This window comes from Nesoenas mayeri (assembly GCF_963082525.1).
Source record: "Nesoenas mayeri genome assembly, chromosome: 12".
NCBI classification, from domain to species: Eukaryota; Metazoa; Chordata; class Aves; order Columbiformes; family Columbidae; genus Nesoenas; species Nesoenas mayeri.
In genome coordinates this window covers 6,637,071-6,662,521 of record NC_137547.1, presented here as the reverse complement: position 1 = coordinate 6,662,521, position 25,451 = coordinate 6,637,071, and positions in this window count along the sequence as shown.

The following is a 25,451-nucleotide window of genomic DNA, read 5'->3' as shown; positions in this document are numbered from 1 at the left end:
TTTGCAATGTGAGAGGTAGAACTGCTGTTATGACAGATAATGTTGACTTTTAAAGAGTTTGCTCAGATCTTATCTGTGAGAAAAATATAAGCCCTAATTGAGCATACAAGTTTCACTTGTTACGCGACGGCTTCATTAGATGTGAACTTTTATTTTAAGTCATTTTAAAAGTCTTTCACTCTTATCAAAACAAGTTTTCACCTCTTTTCTCCTTATCAAGGGATATACTCCCTGCATCTCTGTAGTTGCTACATTTTGCCTTTTCAATGAGTAAATAACATAAAAATCTTCAAACCCTTTAATCGTAAAGGTTGTACTTTTATAAACATTAAGCACACTAAAACCATTGCATCAGCCTCTTCTACTTATATGAAATTCATGGTGTACATGCTATGGCAACACCCAAGAAATTTTTCAGAATCTGAGAAATGTATATATAAGTAGCTAAAACTTGAGTAAATGATTTAACCACAAAATTATCTGTTGTATTTCAGGACTATTTGGAAATAATATTTACATGTACAATCTCATACCTTTTTCCTGAAGGGGAACAGAATGATATTTATTTGTCTGATTCAGCCAAAAAGTCTGCAGCTTACCAAAGATAACCCAAATAAAAATGAGCAAACAGGAGATAGTAGAAAACTTGTATTATTTTTGGTGATCGTCAAATTCTGAATCTGAATTGTAGTCAGTAAAACCAGAGGGATATGAGTGAATGAAAAATAGATTAGATTTCACCATAATTTCTGGCTAACAAATTTGTTTCTTTTAAGGCTACTTTTTAAATACGTGTGAAGCATCTCCAGTTCTGCTGTGAAACTCCTCATACATGTACAGAACATGACTTGGTGCTGAGAAAAATCCTTTGTGCTCACCTTTGAAATGATATTGTACAAAATGAGATGTAAAAAGCTAAATAAGGGATCCTTCCTTCTTGGGAAGCGTGTATGTTGGGTGTGAGACTGCTCCACTGCAGTGACATGTGTAGTCCCTCTCTAATAGCTTTGAAATATTTTTCATAAAATTGTTTGATCTTACCTCTCAGTATGGGAAGGTGAAGATACTGATGGGGCATTTGGGAGGGAGAGAGGGAATTTTTCTTTAATAAAAAGCTAATAGTTAATTATATTCCTGAGTGCTTTCACTGGCAAACATCTACAGCACACTTTAAAAAAAAAAAAAAGAAAAAGAAAAAAAGGGGGATTGCTCCTTGTTAATGGACTGTGCTATTTTACAGCACTGTAGTCGAGCAGCCACCTACAGTTCATCCTTATGTTAATACTAACGTTACCAATTTTAACGTTATATGCCTCTTTCCGCTGGCCCCTGTTGGAACCAACAGCCTACGGCAAGTGCTGTACTGCCTTTTACTTAATTGCTTCTTAAAGCTAACAGTGAATTACATTAAGTGTAATTTCATTGTCGTTGGATCTTGGCGAGCTTGAGGTGGCACGTTTGCCATGGGAGTTCTTTTTCTCTGGTTCAGTGGCTATATCCGGGTGGGATGCATTTCTCCTGGAGTAATCCAGGAGAATCTTTCCTTTGAAGAGGAACAGATGTAGATTTACATATCTGGAGGTCTCTGGCCTCTGATGAGATTAGTTGGTGTTTTTAAACCCTACTGGAAGGTGCATATTTAATAAATGCCTAAAGCAAGCCTGTGTGAAATGGCTGGGCCCTGGGAGACTGTGAATGAGAGGAGAGGAGGAGATGTCAAGTTGCACATTGTGGTACCATCATAATCACTGCTGAAAATAGGCCAACACTTGAAATAACAAATAGATCCAGATTCTGCTGTAAAAGTAGTAAAGGAAAAATGGACGAGGGAACTGCCTCAAAAGTATTTAGGTTTAAATGTCAGCTGATCGGTTTGTTTGCAATTTCCTAATAATTAGAGAGAGATGAAAATGCACAGGTTTAAAAGCTGGCAACCTTCCCTGACTCCTGCCAAGTAATCTGTGCTTTTCTAACGTGCTTATTTGAGGTGACTGCATGCCCTGCAATAGAAATCAGTATTTTTTCTTTACTGGAAGAGTGTATTTTGAGATGGAGGGAATGGCTTGTAGTAAAACTTCCACAAGAAAGACTAAGCTTATTTGGCAGCAGCCTTTCTTTTCTTTTAGATAGAATATGAGTGTGAAACAGAAGTAAAAAATTCTACATCAAATACTTCTTTTGGTGCGCTGTTCCTCTCGATATAGCTGTGCCATATACAATATCATGGTAAAGCTACAGTAGCACATTCTTGTCATTGCTGTTTCGGATCCAGATCCCACAATGATTTTTGCATTGCACTCCCAGCATTTGGAATTGTGCAGGGTTTTGTAAATGCCTTGTAATTGCATCTCCCTTCCTCTCCATTCAGTTTGTGACAAGATTTTTATTTTCCCTTAGAAGCTCACCGTTCATGTCATACTCTGCTGACTGTGTGTTCCAGCCCGTGTTGCACAGCAGGTTGTGTGAAAAGCTGTAATGTTCTGGCGGGGCTGATCCCCAGCCTCCTTCATCTCCTACAGCATCTGCGCTGCTACCCCCACGCTGACAGCATCCCTCTTTCATGCTGTATGTGCCTACACCCGGCAGGCAGCTCTCCTCCTATAGCTCCACCGTCACCTGCGATGGCATCTGCTCCTCCTGTCCCGTACAGCACGGATCCTGCTGGTGCCTACAGCGTGTGGCTGTTACTGTCACCTACACTGCTCCTGTCCCTCTCCACATCAGCTGTTTGCTCCTGTCCGCACCAGCCTGCAGAGATTCATGTGCTGTGCTGTCATCTGCATCTATCGTTCACCTCTCTGTATTGCCACTAAAAATATCGATGCAGGTTAAAATTTCTTGGACTTGGGGTGTTGTGTTATTTGCAGGGGCCTTGCAAAAGCTGGATGTCACAGTGACAGGGCAACAACCTTATGTGGGTATACACAGGTCTCAAGCAAAGCCTGCGAGCGACAGTGCTAATCCCTTCACGTGAAAGGGCAAAAAGCTAAAAGAATACAAGACTCTGCTGAGATTAACAGGGAAACAACCAGAGACCTGGGTAACAAAAGAAGGTGCTCAGATCTGTAGATAAGGAGCTTTCCGAGGCCTGTGAGCAAGGACCCTCTTTAGCTCCCTGTGGAGCACCAAAGGCTCTGCAGGGCTGGGGACAGCAGCAGGAGAGATGAAACAGGGAGAGTTCAGACTATTCCCCAACTAAACTGTGTTTTCCAACTTCTAGCTGGATTTTATTGTGCGGTTAGGACTAGTTCCTGTTCTGGACCCAGTTTAATTTCATTCTGGAAAAGCTGCCATCTACTCTGCAGACATACTATTATTACTTTCCAACATCTAGTGATAATTGCCCAGATGGGTACAAACAATGTTTTATTGTTACTTTTGTTTGGTTAAAGTTAGGAAAGGACCTGCTTGCCATCAGGCTCAGAGCAGGAAAGCAGTTTATAGTGTTTGTAAGCGGTATCTTTGCCAGTGATGATGAAAGCAACATAAAATTGCTTTGGGGGGAAAGGTACTCTTAGGTTGAGGCTCAGCCCAAGGTCTGTGTATTGCTCGTGTCCTTTTAAGCTTTATATTTGGGGCCTAAGTGAGACTGATGGTGCACTGTTATAGGCTTTGTGCCGTGGAAAATATTGCTCTGGGGGTTCAGTCCTTGGCTATTTTTCAGGCAGAACTCCCAATTGTTTTCAATGTGCAAATACCACAGAGCTTCTATTTTGAGTTCTCTCTCATTAGATTGCAAAACTGTTTCAATTATATCCTATGGATTTCACAGGCACGTAACTTCCTGGACACCCACATCGAGGAAAGAAAGGTTTCATGTTTGGATCTCTGTTTTGCTAACATACCAGCAAACAAAACCCCACAGGACCACATAGGACAGCTACAATATGAGTATTATTCTAAGAAATAGTCAACATTTGTCAGCCCTGACCACATGGTGACATCTGAATTTAGCACACTCTTCCCTGTCCTTGGAAAGAAAAGATAGCTAGGGAAAGCTCAGTTAGTAAATGGTTGCTGACTTGGCCTTTTTTTTCCTAATCTTTCTTATTATGGACAGCTTACCAGGCAGGAAAAAACCCTTCGAGATAAAAGTAAATACAAAATTAAACAAAGTCACCAGAAGAAGAAATTTAAAAACCTCTATTATCAGCATGGTGATACTAGATTGTCTGCTTGACATAAATAAGTACTGGATTGAAAACCAGTGGCATCGATAGTACCTGTCAAATGGACTATGCAGCAACAGGTACACAAGGTGGTAAAACATGCCTGTAGTATCTGGTCTTATCTGTAGCTATTCTAATAATTTGTTGGAGTGCTGCTTAAGCACTTCAAGAAATCTGAACAAGTATCATAGCCAAAATGTCATCTGTTTTAGGGATAATTAGACAAGTTTCTGTGCTGGAGATGCCCCTGTGTTAGCAGTCATTGGACTTCAGATAGAAATCCTGGTGGCCTGAGTGCAGCATCCTTTGTACATAATCTGATTGCCGTTTTTCTTCTCCTCTGCAGATTGTTCCATGCTCTCACACGCAGCATGTCTAAAGGCTTTCTGGCTTTGTGGTGGTTTGTGTGCAGTCAGGACGTGCCCTCGGGTTCACCTGTGTGCTGTCCCTTCCCCTGCTGCCACCTCCCTCTGCTCCTGTGTCTTTGTCAGTTCGATCCTGACCCAAGTGATGGGACCCCCTTGTTTATCTACAGCACTTCACACAGCTGCTCTCATCACTATCAGCAGTTTTAATTTTTTACTGTCTTTTCCCACTTTAACCTTGCTTTGAAAGCCTCTCCTCCTCGCTGATTGCCAGCAGCCAGGCCGGAGGTGCTTTCCATAAGCCTCTTATTTTTTCAGCACTTTTCTCCCTTTTTGTTAGCACTGGGTCTTGTTGCCATATCAAGTAAAATAAGTTTTCCATAACTCATCTCTCTAATTGTGCTAAAGCTGATTCCTTACTCTATTTTCATATGTAGTCTGTAGTTCTGGGGAGTTATTTTGCCCATTCAGGCTCCTCCATCTATTTTCAGGAGTCTGACCTTCACAGAGTCCTTTTCAGGTTCTTCAGTGCTGTTTTTGGCACTAATCACAACCAAAGAGTTAAAAGAGTCCATGTTATAGATACTTCCAGATATACTCTTCAGTATTGCTAAAAGCAATTTGGTGGACAAGCTGTTCTTCCTTTGCTCTGCCAGAAGAGTAGTGTTATTCCCCCCCACCTTTATTTCAGTGTGGCGTCATTTTTCTGGATTTTTACCCTGGCCCTTTTTATTCCTGCAGCTAGATTACTTTTGATAACATGGAAAAGAAGAACAGATGCCTGTCATCATTTTCTTCTGTAGCTTCATATCATAAGATAACAAAGAAGCAGGTGTTGATACAATATTTAATTTGCATGATTTGCTTTTTGGAAATTTCTGAATTGCAACCTAAAAATGTTTCTAGTTAAGTTATCTTGGTTTTATTTCTCATCTGTAGTATCTCTAGTTCTTCTTTTGTTATATGTAAGCAATGCTGTCTTGTTCCTCATTAGTAACATACATCTGCAGAATGATGTGGCTGAGTTAGTTTTGCCAGAGCGGCTTCTATTTTTGATATTTCTTGTCTGTCTTCAGCTTTTTATTAGGCCATGACTATTGCATTTAATATTGTCATGTCCCATTACTAGGGAATGCTTTGCTCTCTCTATGCCGGCCTGTTGACATCTCCTTGGGATGTTCCTTTATCAACTCACTCTAAATTATGGCAGCATAAAACTTTGGCTTTTCCCTGAACTTTTTTCATAAATTGCAAAATTTTTACCTTAACTTGTCAAAAGTTTTACTTTTTAAAATTTATGGTGTTCTTCATGTCTTGTCCTTTTCTCACTTTTGAATTCTTTGTTGGTTGTAATTGGGTTCTCTCCAGCTTTGCAGGATTTTTAAATGAAAAAGCCGTGTTTGCCTGCACCGAACATGACGCGGTGCTCAGTTCCTGTGAATTTATCATGTACTTTACTTGTGAAATCACCACGTGTGTCTGTCTAAATTAGTTCCACCCAAACTTCAACTCCAGTTATACAGTCTGGTTCCTTGTTTTCTTGCTTACAAGGTGGTGGGGAGCTTGGTCTGTATCAATATAGTAATGAGTAATATTAATATCTGTTTGTATTACGTGTGCGTATTGGCTTTCTTTGTCCTTGTAATGGGACAAACAACACGGCACTTCCTTGTGCTGATACTGTGAATGGTTGCAAGGTCTTCCGCCTAATTCTTGAAACAATTCCTCTTCACTTTTTTCTTTCCTTTGTTTTTATTTTTAATTTGCTGTTTTTGTTCTTAGTAAACAAACAAACAATTAGTTGTTTCTCTCTTTGGTTAAAAAAAAGAAGGAAGGAGTAAAATAAAACACACTTTAAATAGAGCTTCAAAAATATTTTTCATTACCTGTGAAACAAAAATGTGGGGTTTCCCCTGTTTATCCCATTTTTACCTCTCTTGCTTGTGTCACCTTACACTGTCATTGTTTAGTAAGTGTCCAAGTGTGGTCCACTGAGTTACCATGTTACAAATGCTTTGTTCTTGTTTTTTACATGCTACAGAAATTACTATAAATTGAAAAATTGAACATTAATTTATGGAAACTCTTTTCAGCTGTCTTGTTTTGCTCTGTTTGTGTTCATTTTATTCCTGTCAATCTCCTTCCTAAGGCATCCGTTTCCTCATGTTGAGTGCTTTTTTGAAACATTTTTCTCTGAAAGATATTATGTCACTTCTCCAAGGTTTCTAATTAAAAATCTCCTTGTTTTGTATTTACTGCATAATAAACAAATAGTGATTTTGTTCCATAGCAGTCAGTGGCAAAAGTCTTGTCAGCCAGAGCTACACACGGAATATCTGCATTGAATTCCTTCAAATAATCCAATAATCTTTGCTCCTCAGGAGGAGAGGGAGAAGTGCTGACTATTTACAGGCTTGGAGTTTGGCAACCCTCTCTTAAATCAAAGGCAGAGATACAAGAGTTGGAGTTACCCTCCCAGCCCATGGATAACCTCTCCTCGTGTTTCCTTCTTGTTTTTCATACTTACAAACAACTTTGAAGTGATGTCCAAGAATGAACTACAGGAATGGCATTTAAGATTGAAATGCAGATTTTATGCAGGGCTTTTTTTTTTTTTCTCCTCTTTATGGAAAACCTTCTATGAGTTTTAACCTACACACTTGGCCTGTATTGGATGTGGATGTAGCTTGGAAGCTCATCTGTGTGTCACATCACTTGAAGGGTCATGATGGAAGGATGTACTCAGTAAAAATTGAATTGTTTCCAAGCACCGTGTGGACAGTAGATCATGAATTCATTCCACCACAGAATGACTTATTAGTTCCAATGAATCCATATCACACTTAAATGAAAGGATAGAAAATCTATAAAAATACAAAACCAAGATGTATCTGATTCTATTAGTTTATATTTTGTTTTCATTATTAGCTCCATAAACAATTATAAATGCAAGGAAGACTTATAAAGAAATATAAACCTAAAGTAACCAAAATATATCAATCTGTCTACCTGCCAATGCATGGGCACTATTTTTCATATTTATGTTAAATAGCATGTATGTGATTGAAGCCCAAAGCATCTTTAACATTGATAAGAAGTAATTTTTCTGCCACTGTTTTGTATCTCAGTGTTAGTTTGGTGTGTCTTGTCCGTGATTCCATCTGGACTGTAACTCAGATAAAGAATAGCCCAGCTTTCATTTGCTCACAAACCCCAGATGATTTCCTACCGTTGCCATCTCCACTCCAGTGTGTGGAGATGCTGAAGCTCTTCTGCCTGTTTGAGTTGTACTTTTTTTTCAGAAAACAAGTCAATAGGTTCCAGGAATGAATGAGTTAAAGGCAGCATTTGGATCAGTTGTGAAACTATATATTATCTATTGTATTTCCTTGGCCTTAAGTGGATTCTAGCATGGGATGAATTAGGTTGGTGAGATATTTTCTGCTGACTGTGATATCCCTGTTGAGCAGCTTTCCCAGTACGAATATATTTGGCCCTCCTTTTTTTCCCCCCACAAGCTATATCCCTGTATAAAACCAGCTTTATCTCTAAAGAGCAAATAACACCCAGTGCTCATAACAGATGCCAAGAAATGTTTCTGTTTTGATTTTTGAAAATAAAAATTCAACTGTGTTCAATAAAATTCAGAAGCCGTTTTCCTCTGTGGAAATTAAAGGAATCCAAGGAAGTCTAGGAAGATAGCGACCTTCCTAATTAAAGCGGTAGCAACTGCAGGAATCCAGTTTTTACAACCACCTCTATCTCACTGTGCTGAGAACAAAGCAGTCCTCCATTAATATTTTATTTTCGCTTTTCTTCCACTATAACAATGCTCTATGTTCTGTGAGAGCCCTGGAAAGACATGCAGAGCTATGTTAATTATGGTTTAAATAATTGACACTCTGATTGTGTTGTACTTTCTGAATTGTATGTGGCGTGTCACTGGTTCTACATATAATTACATCTATTCACTGCCATCATTTTCCCCACTTACATCACAGTATACAGTAGTCTACATTGCATAATTGTATGCAGTGACTAATAACGTCTTCACCAAATGACCTTTGTTTTTAAGCACATGGAGGCTGTGGAGCCGTGGAGGTCTGATTGCCATCAGAGCTAATGCATGCATCCAGGAAGATCTATTATGGAGGAGTTAATGTCAGGGGAGTTGGGAGTCTGCATCAGAAGCACACTTGGAGTCTAAAGAGTGGGTATGAGGAAATTTCCAGTGTGGTCTGATGGTAATTCCTTATTTAACATTGCATCTAGCTTTGCAGCTTCTGGGAACCCAGCTATTTATTATTTGCTGGTTTATAGATTTGTGCACTAACTACTGGGATTATTAAGTACATCCAGCGATAGCACGTACAGTACCGTGCAACAGCGTAAACAAGCTTTCGAGACTCATCTGGAGGTGTTGACTGAGTCATTCTGAAAGCTTTTGAGTGTATGTACATGTTTGGAGAGTGAGTAACCAGCTACTTCTTGGAGTACCTCATTAGTTAACATGACTGCTGCATAGCCCTTTCCCCATTGGTGTTTGTCCAGTAAGCAGCTACTTGGAAATCAAATCCTGTCTCTTATGGTGGAGCCTTAATGAACTAAAAATATTTATGGCTTCTTTGAAAACATGCATCCTTATGCATGGTTGCAGAGTGCGTGCATTTGCTCGGAAAGAGTGTAACTCGCTGCTAAAATGTACACGCTTTGGAGTTTGTTTCTGTCTGCTTTGCATGTTCATTCTGCTGCTTGCAAATAACCTTCTGCCCAACTGGAAATGATAAGGGAGAGATTAGTGTTTGGAAAGGCACGAGTTATCCTCAGGCAACCCGAGAGGTTTACAGCGATAACCACTCGGTAACAATTGCCCCATCTACGTCCTCGTTTCCCGGTAGAAGAGAGGTGACTTCACCCCTTGGTGAGGGTGGGGAGATACGGAACTTCATGTGTGCTGTGGAGTAAGGATACGTGCAGGAGTTACTGCAGCATAGCTGCTATGCTTATGAATCCACACCTTAGCTTACATTTAGCAATTTGTCCATAGAACCAAACCGTTAGTGTTTTTATCATAGCCATGATTAAGTGAAAATGGTAATGTAGAGAGGGATCAGTAGAAAAGGGTTTTGGACCAGCAAGCACTTTCCAGGGGTCTGTGTGGAATAGTTGTAGAGGACTTGGTAGGTACTTCAGCAGGTACTTCAGTCCTCTGGCATTTGCAGTCTTTGGCAGCAAGTGCTGCTTGTTCAATTAGGATCACTGGGTGGAGGAGTGATGTATCAGTACCAGATATACCTTCAGAAAAATAGGGAACTGTTGGGTATTTCTAACAACATATATATTTTTTTTTAAGTTTTGAACAGAAAAAAAATAAAAATGCTGATCTGCGTCATACGTAACAAACACGATGGCAAAGTTCTGGAAGTACGTACTGCAGAATGGAAATATTTGTAATAGAAATAGCCATTGTGTTTTCCAAAAGGACCAAATATTGCTTCTTCCTTTTTTGGCCTAGAAGCTTATTAAAAATGTAGGAAAATCAGGAATTGTAACCCATTCATGTGAAGCAGTAAGAGGTTGCATGCTATAGGGATAAAACCTGTCTTCTGTGACAGAGAACACTGGAAGCAGCTATCTAAAAGGACTTTGGAAGGCAGATCTCATGTAATATTAGGTTAGATACAAGATGCATCCCAGAAAACTAAAAATTTTACCAGGCGAGGTAAGAGAAATGGAAAAGAAAGGCATTCTCTAGACGTGTCAGATGGGATTTTCAAAGATATTTAGCAATTTTGTGTGCCCGGCCCAGCTGGGAAAGCTGTCCCTGTTTAGGACATCATTGAACATGTGGTTCTACGCTGCTGATGCTGATGGAGCACAAGTGTTACGTGAAGCTGAGCATCCTGCACATGGATGGGCTTAGGAATGTGGGAAATGCTTTGTCTGAACTAAGGACCCTGTTTAGAGGTTTCCACACATTGGCAGAGGTTGAAAAGGTTTATCTTGAACGTAAGGAATTTAACTTTTTACACTGGTGCAGTTTTTGGTTTGTGTTTGTTTTAAAAGAAATGCTGATCATATTAGCACTTGTTGAATATTAAAAATCCCACATAGAAAATACTGTTCTTATTTTCCTGTGCTGCGTTAGACTTCAGGAGCTTTTCTTTGTGTAGGTTTACACTTATGAAAGCAATGGGTGCTTTTAATCAACGTGACCAATTGTGTGGAAGCACAAGAGAAATTCTGCTGGATTGAAAATAAAAAGAAGGTTTGTTGTATTTTCAAAGTTTAGTACACACAGTTAAAAATTTTAGAATGAGGACTTGACAGAGCTCATATCAAAAATCAATGTAAAACTGACTCCAAATTGAAAAAAACCAAAACAAAACATATTGCTTGAATATAAGGGATAAGTGTAAGTCTTGTTTTCATCTTGTTTTCACTTATTTCTTGGTGTCATTACCAAAACATGTGTTTCAGTGCATTAGAAAAAGTAATTTGAGTCAACTGATACCTGAATCAGTTCTGGGATATGTGTAATTTCCTGTGATGCTGAACAGAGAGAATTGATTTCAAATGTATATTTTTGGATTAAGGTGAAGGGATCAAATAGGAGAACCCAACTCTTATGTCTGATGATTGAATCTGACCTGCCACACTAGCAAAGCAGAATGCTGTAGGATGGGATCTGTGACATATAAATGCCATGTCTGTGTATCAGTTTTGTCCCATGAAGGAGAGCTGGGTGGGAAAGTGGTGAATCAGTAACAATCAGTATTTATGACACACATGCAGGCATGTCAGAAATTTGTGAGACACTGTTTCCCTATATGCTTTCCCATATTTTGTACTTATGGATAATAACTCTTAGTTACATGCTCCAAGTATAGAACTGATTGCTCACATGCTGAGAACTCCTCAGGTGCTTTCCTGGGGAACTGGCCTGAGTTGTCAAATCATTGTGATGTATCGCGGTTCTTGCTGCCGTCATATTCTGTTATCGATACTTGCCAGTGTGTGTTCAAAAATGTGATCACAGAAGCAATGAAATATTCTGCATGGCTTAATTTTGTTGTTGTTGTTGGGTTTTTTTATTAAGTTGTTTAGGATTTTCTGGAGCAAAGCCTCTGTTTCAGACCTCGGTCTAAGCCAGTCTAACTCATGCTCTAGTCTGGGCTTTGCTGTGCAATGAAAGCCACTGCAAAGTTTTCTTTCAGGTGAATTCAAATCACAAATCTATGTGGTTAGAACTTACACATTTCAAAGCTTGTGATTTTTCTTTTAAATCTGGTTTCCCAAAGAAATTATATACTTTTTTGTCTGCATGTTTTCCACCAATAATTTTTGAACCATTTTGCTCATTACCTTTGGCAGAAAAGTGAAGTCTGTAATATTAAGTTTCATGAGCATTGGTGGCCCAGCAGGGGAAGAGATCCTACTAACGCCTTTGTGCCAGAGACAGTATGAGTGTACCTCTGTGGGGAACGGCGATTTTGCAGCAAAAATGATGCAAGAGCTCTTGGACAGAAAGATACGTGCTGTGGAAATTAGGTCACAAGATAATTCCATAAACAGCAAATCTTGTTTCATGAAAAATCTGAACTTGTAGGGCAGAAACATGGCTGTATGTGCTACCTTTCTGTAGGGCCTGAGAAAGTTGTATGTGGAGGATCTAATTCCTGTGTTCAAATTATCCTTGAAAGTAATTCAGAGCTAATAGTCTGGACATGTGAACGTGTAGTTCTCTTCCACTAGTGTGCACATGTGGATTTACATCTGCATTTATTGCTTATATTGTAGTGTTTGTATATTTTTCATGTTTCACATAGAAATATTTTATGAGCATGGTTTCTTATTTGCTGTGTGTCTCAAGTGTGTAAATGTATTATAAATATTGTCCATCTGGATTCAATATTGTTATCTTGTAGGGGAACAAACTTCCCTTTCTCCTTTTCACTCTTCCTGCATCCTCCCCATCCCCGATCACACTGGCCGTGATTCAGAAAGTACATGAGCAGCAAAGCGCTCTCCAGAATTACCAATCGATCACTGATGTTCTTTGATGTGTCCTTAGTACTCAGTATTTTCAGAAGAAACTAATGTTATAGTGAAGCCCTCGGCTGTGAAAGAAACGTGGTCTTTATTTAGTGCATAAGTTCCATTCTGTGAAAATCAGGCTTAGATAAAGGGTAGGTCTTTGCAGAATAAATGTGGCTGAGTAGTTACTTTTAGAAAGTTTTGATTGTGTCTGTAATCTGGTTATGAAATATTAATTTTATTCATATTCAGGCATCCACTGTGCATGTGTTACTCCCATATATTGATATCAATTATTACTTTAAAGCAAATTTTCCACACAAATCTTTCTATATGGTTATAATCAGAGGAACACTGGATTTCCTGAGTTTAGCTGTTCCCTTCTTTAAAAGGATTTGGTTTCATTAAAGTTCAAATTAGTAACTGATGAGCTCTCATTTACTAGTATTAAATGGAAAGTCTTCTAGACCAGCCTGGTGTCTTTGTAAGTCCTGAAAATGTTTCTTTCTGTTCACTTAAATGTACTTTTCAGCATTTGTTGTGAACATGCAAACATTTTCTAGTTATATTGTTTTAATGGAGAAGCAGCCATGAATGATGTAATTCTACATTGTCATTTTCATTTTCTATGCAGCTGTTGCAAAATTAAAAAGCTGTAAAGTTACAAATGGCTTCATATGAAGCAATACACAGCATGGAATTTCCTGCTGGTGGTTAAAATAATACAATTACTTTTAACAGATGAAAACAGTTAAGGGTCCAAAGCAGGTCCCTATTTAAAAAAGAGAGAAAAAAAATAGTTTCTGAAAGCATCTTTTTAAAACATTTGCTTGAAACAAGGGAAAACTAATTCTGACATCGAATATTTTTATTCTTTTGGGGTTTTGGCACACGACACAGTTCAAGAAGAAAAAGCACAGTGGTAGGTAAGAAACTGGTAACAGAAAAGCTTTATTTGAGCACAATTCACCAGACGTACATCTTAGTTTATTCTTGTATCCATCTGCAAAGTAAACCAGCCATATGCTTAGAGACATCTTTGGCTTTTCTCTTTTTTTTTTCTCCTCTGCACCAAAAAGAAAAGTCATTACGTTTGACAAGAATGGTGCATTTTGTAGTAATTACAAGGGAGCACAAAACAAAACCAGGCCAGTTTCACATCGTCTGCGAATGTCCTAATGCACCAAAGGATGTTTTTACGTTCTGCTAGAGGGAAACTGATTAACTGGCTCTTTGTAACTCCAAATTGAAATCACAGCGTAACCTGGTTGTGCTCAGCACAGGAAGCCTTTGGGGATGCCAAAGTTTGGACAGGAGTCTGGGACATCGAGGAGTCCCAGAACTATTGTGTTCAGTGAGCTGTGAAAAGTCATTCAGAAGAGAAACACTCAGCATCCTTTATTTATTTGCATTGAAATATTTATCTGTGATGCGAGGCATTCATAATAGATTGTCAATCTCTTATGCCTTGTGATGAATCTAGGCGTCTTGCATTGAATCCTAAGTATTTCCTCCTGTGAATAATTTCATAATCGTCACATTTCCAACCTATGAATTTTCCCTGACCTTTGCATCCAAATTGTTATTTTTTTTCTCTCTAGGAAGGGAAATGCCAAACCTTTAATTTTCTGTTTCAAAAAAACAACTCACCTACCTAAATTATTAATTTTTGAACTTAGAGATTAAAACTCAATCAACCTGAAAATTCATGTCTTGCTGCTCTTTCCTGATAATTGAAGGAAATTATTTATGTAGCATAGATTAATATTGTTTCATGTTCTACCTGACACTGCAGATTAAAGTACGGCTTTGAAATAGAGATGGATTGGGACTGAAATACCCTATACAACCTCTCAAGTACTTGGAAAGCAATGTGTTAGGTTCTTAGTACCAAAGCTCACAAAGGAAGTCAATTTTCACTTCCATCTTGTTATGTGCTAGGTGGAAAGGAGCGAGAAATGAACTCGGGAGGCAAGAAAAAAATGTAGAGAAGGAGAACAAGGGCATGATAACGATGAGCACTGTGCATCCGCGATCCTCAGCACTGGCTTGCAGGGGAGGCAGCCGCAAAGCCCTGCTTTTGGTGGAGAGACAGGGAAGTCTCTTTACAAGCTGCATCTAACACCATCGTAACATCCTTTGAGCTAGATGCTGATAGAGAGAAGGCTCTGTGTTTTTTCATTGTTCTGAGACAAGCAAACTCCCAAATAAACATCTAGAGTAAGACTTAGTTTTTCTGGCATAACTACGAGCCATTTCTGTAGACAAGGAAGCGGCACTGGCCCATCGGCACAGGATGGTTTCTTCTTTTCTTTTTCTTTTTTTTAAAATTTTAATTTTCTTTTTAGTGAGTTTCTCTCAGCCTTTTTGGTTTTCCTTTCTCTTCTTTTCTTTTCCCTTCATCTTGATTGAAAAAGGAGTTTGGAGACAAGAGAAAAGGAGGCAGTTTGAAGGAGGTTGAACAGTGCAAACCCAGAACACAAAGGGTGGAGGTGTATCTGTTCCCTGCTGGCGTGCAGCCATCATGGTTATCAGCTTAATAGCATAACTTAACAGGAAGAATTACACTCGTGACCTTCTGCTCCAAGAGCACAAGCTTCTATCACTTGAGCTAAAGGAGAATCTCCATTAGTAGTTGCTCATTGTCACAGGGCACGTATCCCTCTCTTGGGCCAACCACTTATAATGACAAGATATCATAAACACTTGAACAGCTCTGATTTTGTCCAGTAGAGGGAAGTGGATAGACACAGACACTAATTCAATATGTTAGAGAGAGATATCATCAACATATTAACCGCATCATGCATGATTGGCAAAAGGCGTAACGATTGCAGGAGAACCTGACGTTTCTCACCGTTGCCGAAACCTCCGTATTGACTAAGGATCTTTTCCACTAGAATTGCTGCTTCTTGCACTATTGCTGCTCTTTGCATTACAGAGCTGCCAGAAAAAAGAGTAATCTGGATCACAAACCAATTTGCCTTGTTGCTGAAAATAACATGTTGCTGTGTTATGAGCAATGCTCATAAAGTTAATTTTTTTAAAAACAGGCTCTTGAGGGATGAGGACTATTGAAAAACACCTTTAAGTAAGAGCTGGCAATAAGTTGCATTTCATAAATAGGTGCCTTTTTCCTTGGAAATTGAATAGGAAATTGGGTACTGCCACAGAACTCCTTCGAAGTGAGAACTCCAAAGCATTGGATGCCTGATTTCCACTTTAGTGTTGATCAGTATTTCTTGGATAACGTGATAAAAGCAAAATATTTCAGAATTAGCTCTTTTCTAGACCTCTGTTCACTTGCTTACACTAGCTTGGTGGCTGTTTTCTGGGCAGAAGGACTGTTACTGAATTTAGAATTGCCCCTTGTCAGCTTTAGCTGTATATGTGCTACCTACTCAGTAGGGAGAAGAAGAAAAGTGTTTGTCTGTTTTGGAGTCATGTTTGGATAATTAGTCCATTTTTAAGAAAGCCTTAAATGCAAAGATGTACCATTTAATAGCAATAATCACTCTGCTGTGTCATGGAAACATGACCAACCACATTGTATATACCCAAACATGCTGACAGGCAGCTGTCAGCCCAAGCTTGCTTTGGAAAGCTTTCTCTGTCCCTTGAAGCAGTCCTGTCTTTCTCTTTTAATGCCAAATATTTCTCCATAAGGTCCACCAGCTCCTTACCTTTCCATTGGGTAATTGGAGTGTCCAAATTTTAAAGGCTGCCACCTGCGTTGCAACCAGCCGTTTATAGAACAGCTCCTGTTCCAGAGCCATTTTTTCCCCACCAACTTTGGCTGTTTCGCATCTTCATCCCTTTCCATACAGAACTCTGAAGTCCCTGTAGAGGTTTTGTAACATCCTGAAGCCTTCATCAAATGGTAAATTGGTATTCTGTTAGGCTGTCAGAAAGGATTAGAAGGAGGAATCTATTCTTTTTCTTATTCTCATTCTTTAATGACAAGTTACATTGCCAGCCTGTCCACTAAATCACATTAGGCAAGGACTAATTTACCTCTTCATACCAAAGTAGAGAAAAAAAAAATCTCCCGCTTAGGACATGCATTGAGAATTCAGTTGATTCCTGGCCTGCTGTATTTTTATTTTAAGAGTTAGCACTCTATTAGCATGAAAATGTATTTTACCTCCGACTGCTTTTTTCAATTGTTTTGGAAGTCATTGTGAAGCTTTAAAACTATCCACATTTAATAATTTCATCAAAATCATGAGGAGTTAATGTTTGACACACGTGTTTTCATAGAGGAATTTTTGACTAGTCCTTTGGAATTGTATTCACATTCTTTGTTAGGGATCATCTCTCTCATCCTTACAAAGGGGCTCTGAGTTTAGCTGGAAACTAAGGGTGCCATGTTTTACTGGGATTATTTTCTCCTTTACACGTAAGTGTAGATCTCTCATTGTAGCCAGTGTCACTGCTCACAGGTGTAAATGTGAAGACTCATGCACACATTCTCAAGACGGAGTCCTTAGAGAAGGAAGAAATGGATATTGTAATGTTAGTGCAGTTTGAGTGTGGAGCAAAGAAAGGGGGAGATGCTTTGAAAGGAGAGCACAGGGAAAAAAATAGAATATCCACAAGTGGCTCAAATCACCCCAAAAATACACATTCTGTGCCTCTCCCTTCCATGTGAGAGCTGGCTGACTGACGTGGTTAATGCAGCTCTTTGTATTTTGCCATGATGATGATACATGGAGTGATGGGACTGATGAGGTTAATTGCAAGGGTATGATTGACAACTGTCGCTGCCCCGCATGCGATGGGGATCGCACCACCCACACCCAGAGCTGGGAGAGCTCAGCCAGTGCTGATGCTGCGCTGCATCCTGCACCACCAGAGTGAATGCCGCACATTTCCAAGTGTAAGAAATTCTGCATAAATAGGACATTCAATTATTTATGAATAGACTCCAAGTCAGTGATTAATTAGCATTTTAAATATGGTTGATTAACACATTAACCCTATTTTATGAAAACTCTTTTAAAACATACATATTACATGTGCTTCCATTTGATTTTCACATTTCTGATGTCTTTCATCTGTTAGATTACTGTGTCCTATAAGACTTTCTAGAACGTTTAATTATTTACTTTACAAATGCAGGATGTTATAATGATATTTGTAAAGAAAAAGCTAGGATAATGAATATACAATACAGTATTAGCAGCTTCCCCAACTGTTGACAGGGGGTTAGTGGGGTATGGGTGGAGGAAGAAAGAAAATCAAAACAAGATAATAACGTTGCACTGGATGTATACAAGTGAATATGCAATAAGCATTGGGAATAGTGTACAAAAGAAATAACATAATTTACCATTCTGTATGAAAGAGCTATCTGAGGTGCTTTTGTCTGTATTGAAGGTAATGTTTGGAATACTTCACCGGAAAGCAGAATATAACCTAGAAACTGTTTGCGTTATCACTTACAGAAGGAAACATTTACTTGTTTAATAATCAGTTATTTATTTTTATTATTAATTATTCATCCATCTCTCTGTGATTTAGCATACTAGCTGCTATTGTACCAAGGACTGGGATTTACCTTCCAGACCTAACAATGCTGAGAACTTTCTGATGAATGAACATAGACCTTATAAACAGAAGAGAAAGGAGGGAAAGCTGCCCCCCCATCGGTAGCTCAATTCATATTAAACTGCTTGTTTCTGTGTCGATTGATCTAGTTCCAGAGTTGACCAATAACTGAAGAGATCTCTTTCTGGTACATTCAGCCAGCTGTTGATGCTGTTCTCGTGTAAGAAGGAGAAATTATGCTGGGAGTGAAACTGTCAGAATTGGCCTTTTTTTGGAGGTCTCATTGGAGACACACTGACCATTGAGGACATTCAACATGAGAGTGCTCAGTGTCTCATAAGGGTCCGTATTTGAAGTACACACCTACTCCTCTGCAGTAAATACAACAATCAATATTCTTACATGAAGGCATATGCTTGAGTATTTTGTAGAATTGGCTGTGTCCTCGTTTCTGCAGAAGGGTATCACAATGGATAGTGTTACAGCCAACTGTTTTCCCCCTACATTGTGAAGGGGGAAAAAGCCCTGCAAAGCTCACTTCAAACTGTGCTTGGAGCTTTTAAAGTTAAGCTGTATGTAAAACAAAAGGGGGAGAGATATGTGATACTGAAAATCAGTCAACCTGCTCTTCAGCTGAAAAATGGCTTATTAGCAGGGAAATCATTAAGATACAGTATAGAGCTATGGACCGAGGTAATTCAAAAAGGACATAATTGATGGTTCTTGCCTGTCTTAATCAGTGAGGTTGTCTGTGCAGCATGAGAAGCACTTTGTCTACAGGATACTTCTTGGGTACTGCATACATGTATACTTCGTGTATGCAGAAGGAGGCTAACTGCTAATGTCATGGTCCTGCTATTCAAGTCCAAGGGCTTGGTTCTTCTCCAGAAATTCCTCCTTTTCGGCAATGTTATTTTGCCACCAAAACCATTCCTAAACATCATAGTGTTGTCTTTCTTACCTAAAGAAATGGATACTTATTTTTTTTTATTTGCTTCCTTCTGCTTTAGGCCTGGAAATACAGACTAAACTATTTCATTTTTTGTCTACAAGATTATATCCATAGAGGTAGCTACATCAAAATGAAAGTCCACATCTGTAAAAATGGGGAGTGTCTGGACGAGGTGTGTGTGTTTCATGCGTTAGGGGACTGTATGCACGGGTATGTGATTAACATATATCAGGAGACTTGTGGAGTGAGTTCAGTGAAGTCATTATGATGATATCATTGCTGGTAGCCGTTACTTTACATTACTAGTGGCCATTACTGTAATCTAAATGGACATTGGGAGGAGATTATGGTGAAAGGTGCTAATGGCTTGCACATTAGAGGTCATTAACATATAAGCACCCAGGATGAAAGTCTATGTACAAAGAGTTAAATAAATTGTGCAGCAGCTTCCCCCAGGGAGTCATTAAAGATATTATGCAAGTTTAAGTACGCTTCTTTATCTGGGCTATTAGACCTTTCAAACCAAGAGGTCTAAAGGAAGAGCTTCTGAGTAGTGGTTTTCCCAGGTGTAAAATCAAGCCTGTGGGCTGGGGCTGAGGGGCGGTGGGTGAGAGTGGAAGATAATGTGTCGTTTAAGCAGGTAAATCTGTCAGTTTTATCTAATACTGGTGAAAAACCGGCTAAGTATGTGCACGTTTTGCGTTCAAGGGAAGAAGGTACACCTTTTAGTGCTTTACTTTGGAATGTGGTCCAATTACCCACCTCATCCTGAGCTGGAAGGTTTGTTATATTATTGCAATATTTTGTTTCACTGTCTCTTTTTTTTTTCCTTTTTCTTTCTTTTAATCTATTAGACCAGCAGTATGCAGAGTGTAATTATTCTAGCAATGTGAGTGTCTGCTATCATAAAGATTTTTCCAATACTATTAATATAAAACATTAGGCATTGCCAAAATCCTACTGTTTTCACTCACCAGCTTGAATAAATAATGGAAGACAGGAGTAAGTAGAAAAAGGAAATAAATTCTTCCTCTGGGCTGCGTCTCTCTTTGCAGAGATGTGTTTGCTTTGTCTAGTATACCTCCAAAGCTCATAGTGAAAGTAATTCGGACACTTCAGCCAGCACACAAGGCTGCAACCCAACTCTGCTGTGGGAAGGATGCACCTCACCCCAGGTGGTGTTTGCTTCCTGCTTGTCACAACAACTCTGTATAGGTTGGAGTTTATTTTCAGGCCTTTCCATTCATAACCAACCAACATACATGCAACATGCAACAACTGTGGCATATTTAACCAAATTGAAGTTAACCAAGAGTAAGGGATTTTGTATTAAAGAACCTCCCTTCAGTTATCTGGTTTAAGGTATGTGGGTGAATCAAATCTTTATGCAGGAAGTTTTGTAAGACTTATGTTTGTACAAAAGTCTTTCTACCAGAAAGATAAGTCATTATGAAAGATGAGCTATTATAACCAAAATAAAACCAGAGCACTGTAATTAAGGGTAAGAAATAGATTCCTTTTGGGGTAATTCTGTATGAATCTTGAGTTACAGTTAAACTTACTTGCAAATAACTACCATAAATATTCAAGAATCCTGGTGCCAAGTCCTCTGTACAAGTCTTGGGTACGTAGCTGGAGAATGACCAGCTCCAGTCTCGCCCAAGGGACCAGGTTTCCCTCCCAATGTAGGATGAGCCCACAAGCTTGTTTACACTAAGTTTTATGCTGAATTGAAGTCAGGATGTTACTGAAGTGCACACACTGGCCCACAAAGGTTTGTCTTCCAGTTTAAGCATAAACTCAAATGCTTTAATGCAACTGTGTGATTAAGGCATGGACTAGAAGGGATCAGGATAGTATGAGAATATTTCAACAGATGTTTTATTGAGGGTTCATAATAGCAAAAGAGAAATAATTTGGGTTTTGTCCTACAATGTCTTTAGTCTTCAAAAGCTGCAAATCTTATAATTAATTGACAGGTAGAAAATAGGCTGTACAGAAGTTAATTCACTAGGGACTACAATTGCTGCGCCGGTGCCCTCCGTGCCTGTTACAGTCCTGATCCAAAGTCAGTTGAAGCCAATCGATCAGGCCCTAATTGCACACTGATTAGTATTGCTGCGCTTGGCAGCATAGTAAATCTTTAAGAATTAGGAGTCACTGTGTTTTTGGAGTAGCTCTTTTCACCATTATGTGTGACTGGTAACATGCAGTGGGGTTTAAACACAAATATCGTAGAATTGAGGGACAACACTATGGGTAATTGTTGCCAAGATAATAGATGAAATAGCTCAGCTTCCATTGCAAAAGTTTCAAAGATGGAAAAGTTTCAGACAGGAATTTTTTGCAGGTGTAATGAAAGGATCAGCATGTATGTCCCCCAAAGGCTTTCATTTTTCATTTTTTTCCTTAAGAGAAGCCAGTGGCACTTCCTGGGTATTGTCATTGACTAAGGCACAAAAGAAGAAGAAAAAAGAAACAATTGATATAAAAAAAAAAAAGAGGAAAAAAGAAAGAAAAAGTGAATCAAAACATGACTTCTTGTTTTCAAGAAGAAGGGCCAACTTTTACTTTATAGTAACAGCTTTGAGATCAGCAGCTGTGGGATTACATGGCAGAGGTTTGTAAAAAAAATCAATAACTGCTGCTGTTTGGAGAGAGGGAAAGAAAGGACAGCTAACTAGACCAGATTGTAACAGTTCTGCAAGCAGTCACAATGCTCACCTTACAACAGCGCAGCCCTGCAAATTATTAAATAATAAATCACAAAGTCGAACAGTCTTGGGTGGACAGAATGCGTTTGACTGTAAAGCAGACAGAGGCCTATGAATTATTCACATCTCAAGCAAAGATAAAACAAGCAGAGAAGAAATGAGAAGAATTCTTCCAAACAGGTTCTCCTGTACTGAAATATACCTTTTGATTACTGATACATATTTGGGGATTCAACCGGTCAAAGTCATGCCAGAACTAAGAAGAAGGAGACAACTGCAACCTAGGTTTAGTGCTATGGGAAAATCCTGGCATTAATAAGTAACTTCAGAAGTAATGTGCCTGTGAAATATCATTTTGCAACATTAGTATGGTAGCAATTAAGGGGAAAAAATGGATCTTGGAGAATAATTGTCATAGAAGTGTCAAGATCTCAAGTATTTATCTTTAATTTAGTGAGTTAAAACTTTGTAAGAGCTTATTTTAATCAGAACAGCAAGCTGAAAGCTGAAAATCTGCTTATGAAAATGGTAGAAATCTTATGTTTTGTTAATTTTGAGCATCTGACAGCTGAAATGGGAGGAAAAGAGTTAAAGCTGATCTCCAATATAAAGACAAGAAAGAAAAGCAGTATTCTCCATTCTGGACTGTGGGGTTTTATTACGAGTTTATAACATTTAGGTTATTTGAACATAGCTAATGTCTATGACTTACAGAGGAAACAAAATCAATCAAAACACTCATTTTCCTTTGAAGATTTTTCTTTTTCCCCTAGCAGAATTTCAGACTTACTGCACTGATGCACTGATGTAGTAGAAGAAAATATGTCCGGCCAAATCCTGCTGACACCCACTGAGGCCAGTGCAGAATGCTCTTGGGGCTGTATTGATGACACGACTCCAGAATCTGATCCATTCTGTATTCCGGAGAGTTAAATGGTTTTAAAAGGGCTTTTTCCCACCAGATCTGCATGGTTTAAATTATGATCTTAGTTTAAAACTTACTGTCTTAAAAATTTGATTTACATGTATATGCAGTAGTGATACCTTCTTTATGAATAGTGGTATGGTTTCAGAGAGGATGGAAAGGCTTCAGACATTGGAACAGGCTGCCCAGGGAAGTGGTGGAGTCACCATCCCTGGAGGAATTTAAAAGGCTTTTAGATGAGGTTCTTAGGGACATGGTTTATTGCTAGAGTTGGTTAGGTTATGGTTGGACTCTATGATCCTGAGAGTCTCTTCCCACCAAAATGATTCTATGATTCTATACTGCTGATGAGCCTAGTTGTGTCTGAAGCTATAGAAAATCACCTCTCCTTCATTCTTGGCTTCTTGAAGACCAAGTCTTGTGGGAACCTTTCCCATGACTGACTTTTTGTTACAGTGTTTACAAGCAGTGGCAAAGTTGGTATCCCTCATCCTTCCATCTGTGTATTACCAAAACTTTATTTTTGTAATAAGAGAATGCAATGGAGAGAAGAAGGGTGGATATACTGCACTGCTGTCATCTAGACTTTTTAGGTGGGCAACCGACTACTTTAGTAGCAACTAAAGTAAATCATGTTTCTGTATGTGGGGCAGCATAAGTACAACCTGTATTTACCAGCTTTTTATTCAGAGCCTGCCATGGCAGCAGGAAGTTTCAACCATGCTTTAAATTACTTAATTAGATTTGCCAAAAATCAGAAACCAGACTTGGAAAATCTACATAGAAGCTGGCGAGAACAGTGTTGGGTTTTTTGCTGTTATTTATTTCCTTTACATTACTTAGGAGAGTAACACACTGATTTTCCTTTGGAGAAGTCGAAGAAAAAACTATTTCCTAATAGAGCCTTCCATTTAGATGTGCCAATGATGTTAGTGTATAGGTCATTGCACAAATCAGACGAGGGTAATTTAGATGTACATTTTGCCTTATATGTTAAATATTAAAGCATGTTAAAATACCGTCTTCTAGAATATACCCTATGTAATATTAAGATTTTGACAGCAGAAGATTTTTTTCACTGTTGCTTTGTTTCATTAAACAGTAAACCAGAAGAACTTGACCAAGATACTTTATGCCTAAGTTTGGTTGGTTTTAGTTTTTTTTTAAAGGGTTTTGTTACATCATTAGGTCTCTTTGCTGCACATACACACCTTTGTTTAGGAGTATATATTGTTGTCGCTTTCCTTGTCTCCTGGTTTAATTAAATGTTGCCAGTGCATATTTTCTGTCTTTGGGGCATTATGCAGGGCAGGTAACGGCGATGTAAGCCTTGGTTCTGCTGAAGCAGGAGCTGCCTGATAAAGAAGAGATGAAACTTGTTTTAAAATGTTTCATTTTAATCCTTCACAAAAATGAAGTGAGCACCTGCATAATGTGCTCTGGTGAGTTCTATCAATTAAAGAGTTGTGAAGTGGATATTAGAAGATTATTTATAATACTGTCATATTATGGCTGAGATGGACTGCACTGGAGAAATTAACATGACAGAGGGACAGAAATCATATTAGGATTTGGACTTACTTGAAAGTCAATGAAATTACATTAAAAAAATACCATTCAGAATAAACACTAATGACATGCCTTTTTATTGATGTTTAATTCAGAAAAGAAGTTAATGCATGCCTTGAAAAGCGAAGGAGGACTGCTTTATGCTTAATAATTTGCTTAAACTGAATTTCATACAGAAAATTAATTTGCTCTTAACAACTAGATGACTTTCTAGAAGGGAAAAAAGTTATAGTATTAGCTTCTTTTTCTGAATACCAGTGCTCTTCAGTATGTTTGAAATACTAAGAACTGGTTGGATTAATACATTTAGAAACTTTTGAAGCAAAGGCAATGTTTTTCCCCTTAGTTTTTGGAGATGCATTTTGCTTCTGACCATCCTAAGAAGGGCAAAGGCCACTGGAGCTGTGTGTGTGGTACCAAAAGGGTTGGACGAGATCCCCTGGCCCTTGGAACGCACCAGCTGCTCCTGTAATCCCCAAAGTCCAGCATTCGGCATAGTGTGCTCTCCAAACCTATGCAAAATGAAAGGGTTTTAGAGTGCCAAGTTAGCCAAAGTCTGTGATTAAATTCTGTTACTAAATTAGGTCAAGTATTATTTGATTTTATACATATACATATATATATATATACACACACATATATATATGTTTATCATGCATCCATGCAAAGCTCTCCTGCAACAAGGCCACCTGTTTCACTGCAAGGAGCAGGGAATTGCATCATTATGATAAACTCTCCAGCTCAATCTGGTAGTTGTAAGTAGAGTTTAAAGATTTGAACTAAGATACAGAAGGAACAAAGAATAAATGAAATATATAAAGAAAACAAAAGAATTCTCTGCCAGCTAAGGCTGTCCAGTTTTTACTACTTTGGAGATTATATTATTTTCTTTTGGTAAATACAGGTATTTGTGTATTTCGTGGAAGCGTGGGTGCTTGGCTTTGCGGACATCCCCGATGCAGACCCCCCCTGGCTGCTGCAGCCGGAGGCTGTACCCACTGCCCAGACACACACCCACTTGCTCCTGTGATTCCCGGTGGTCACGGAGGAGTCCTTTTTAAAATTAAAAATATTGCTTAAGATCAGGGCAGGCATTTTGGTTGATTCAAAGCAAAGCATTTTCCTTATTTTGGGGAGTTACATAGCTTTGTTTAATCTCTCCTTTTAATT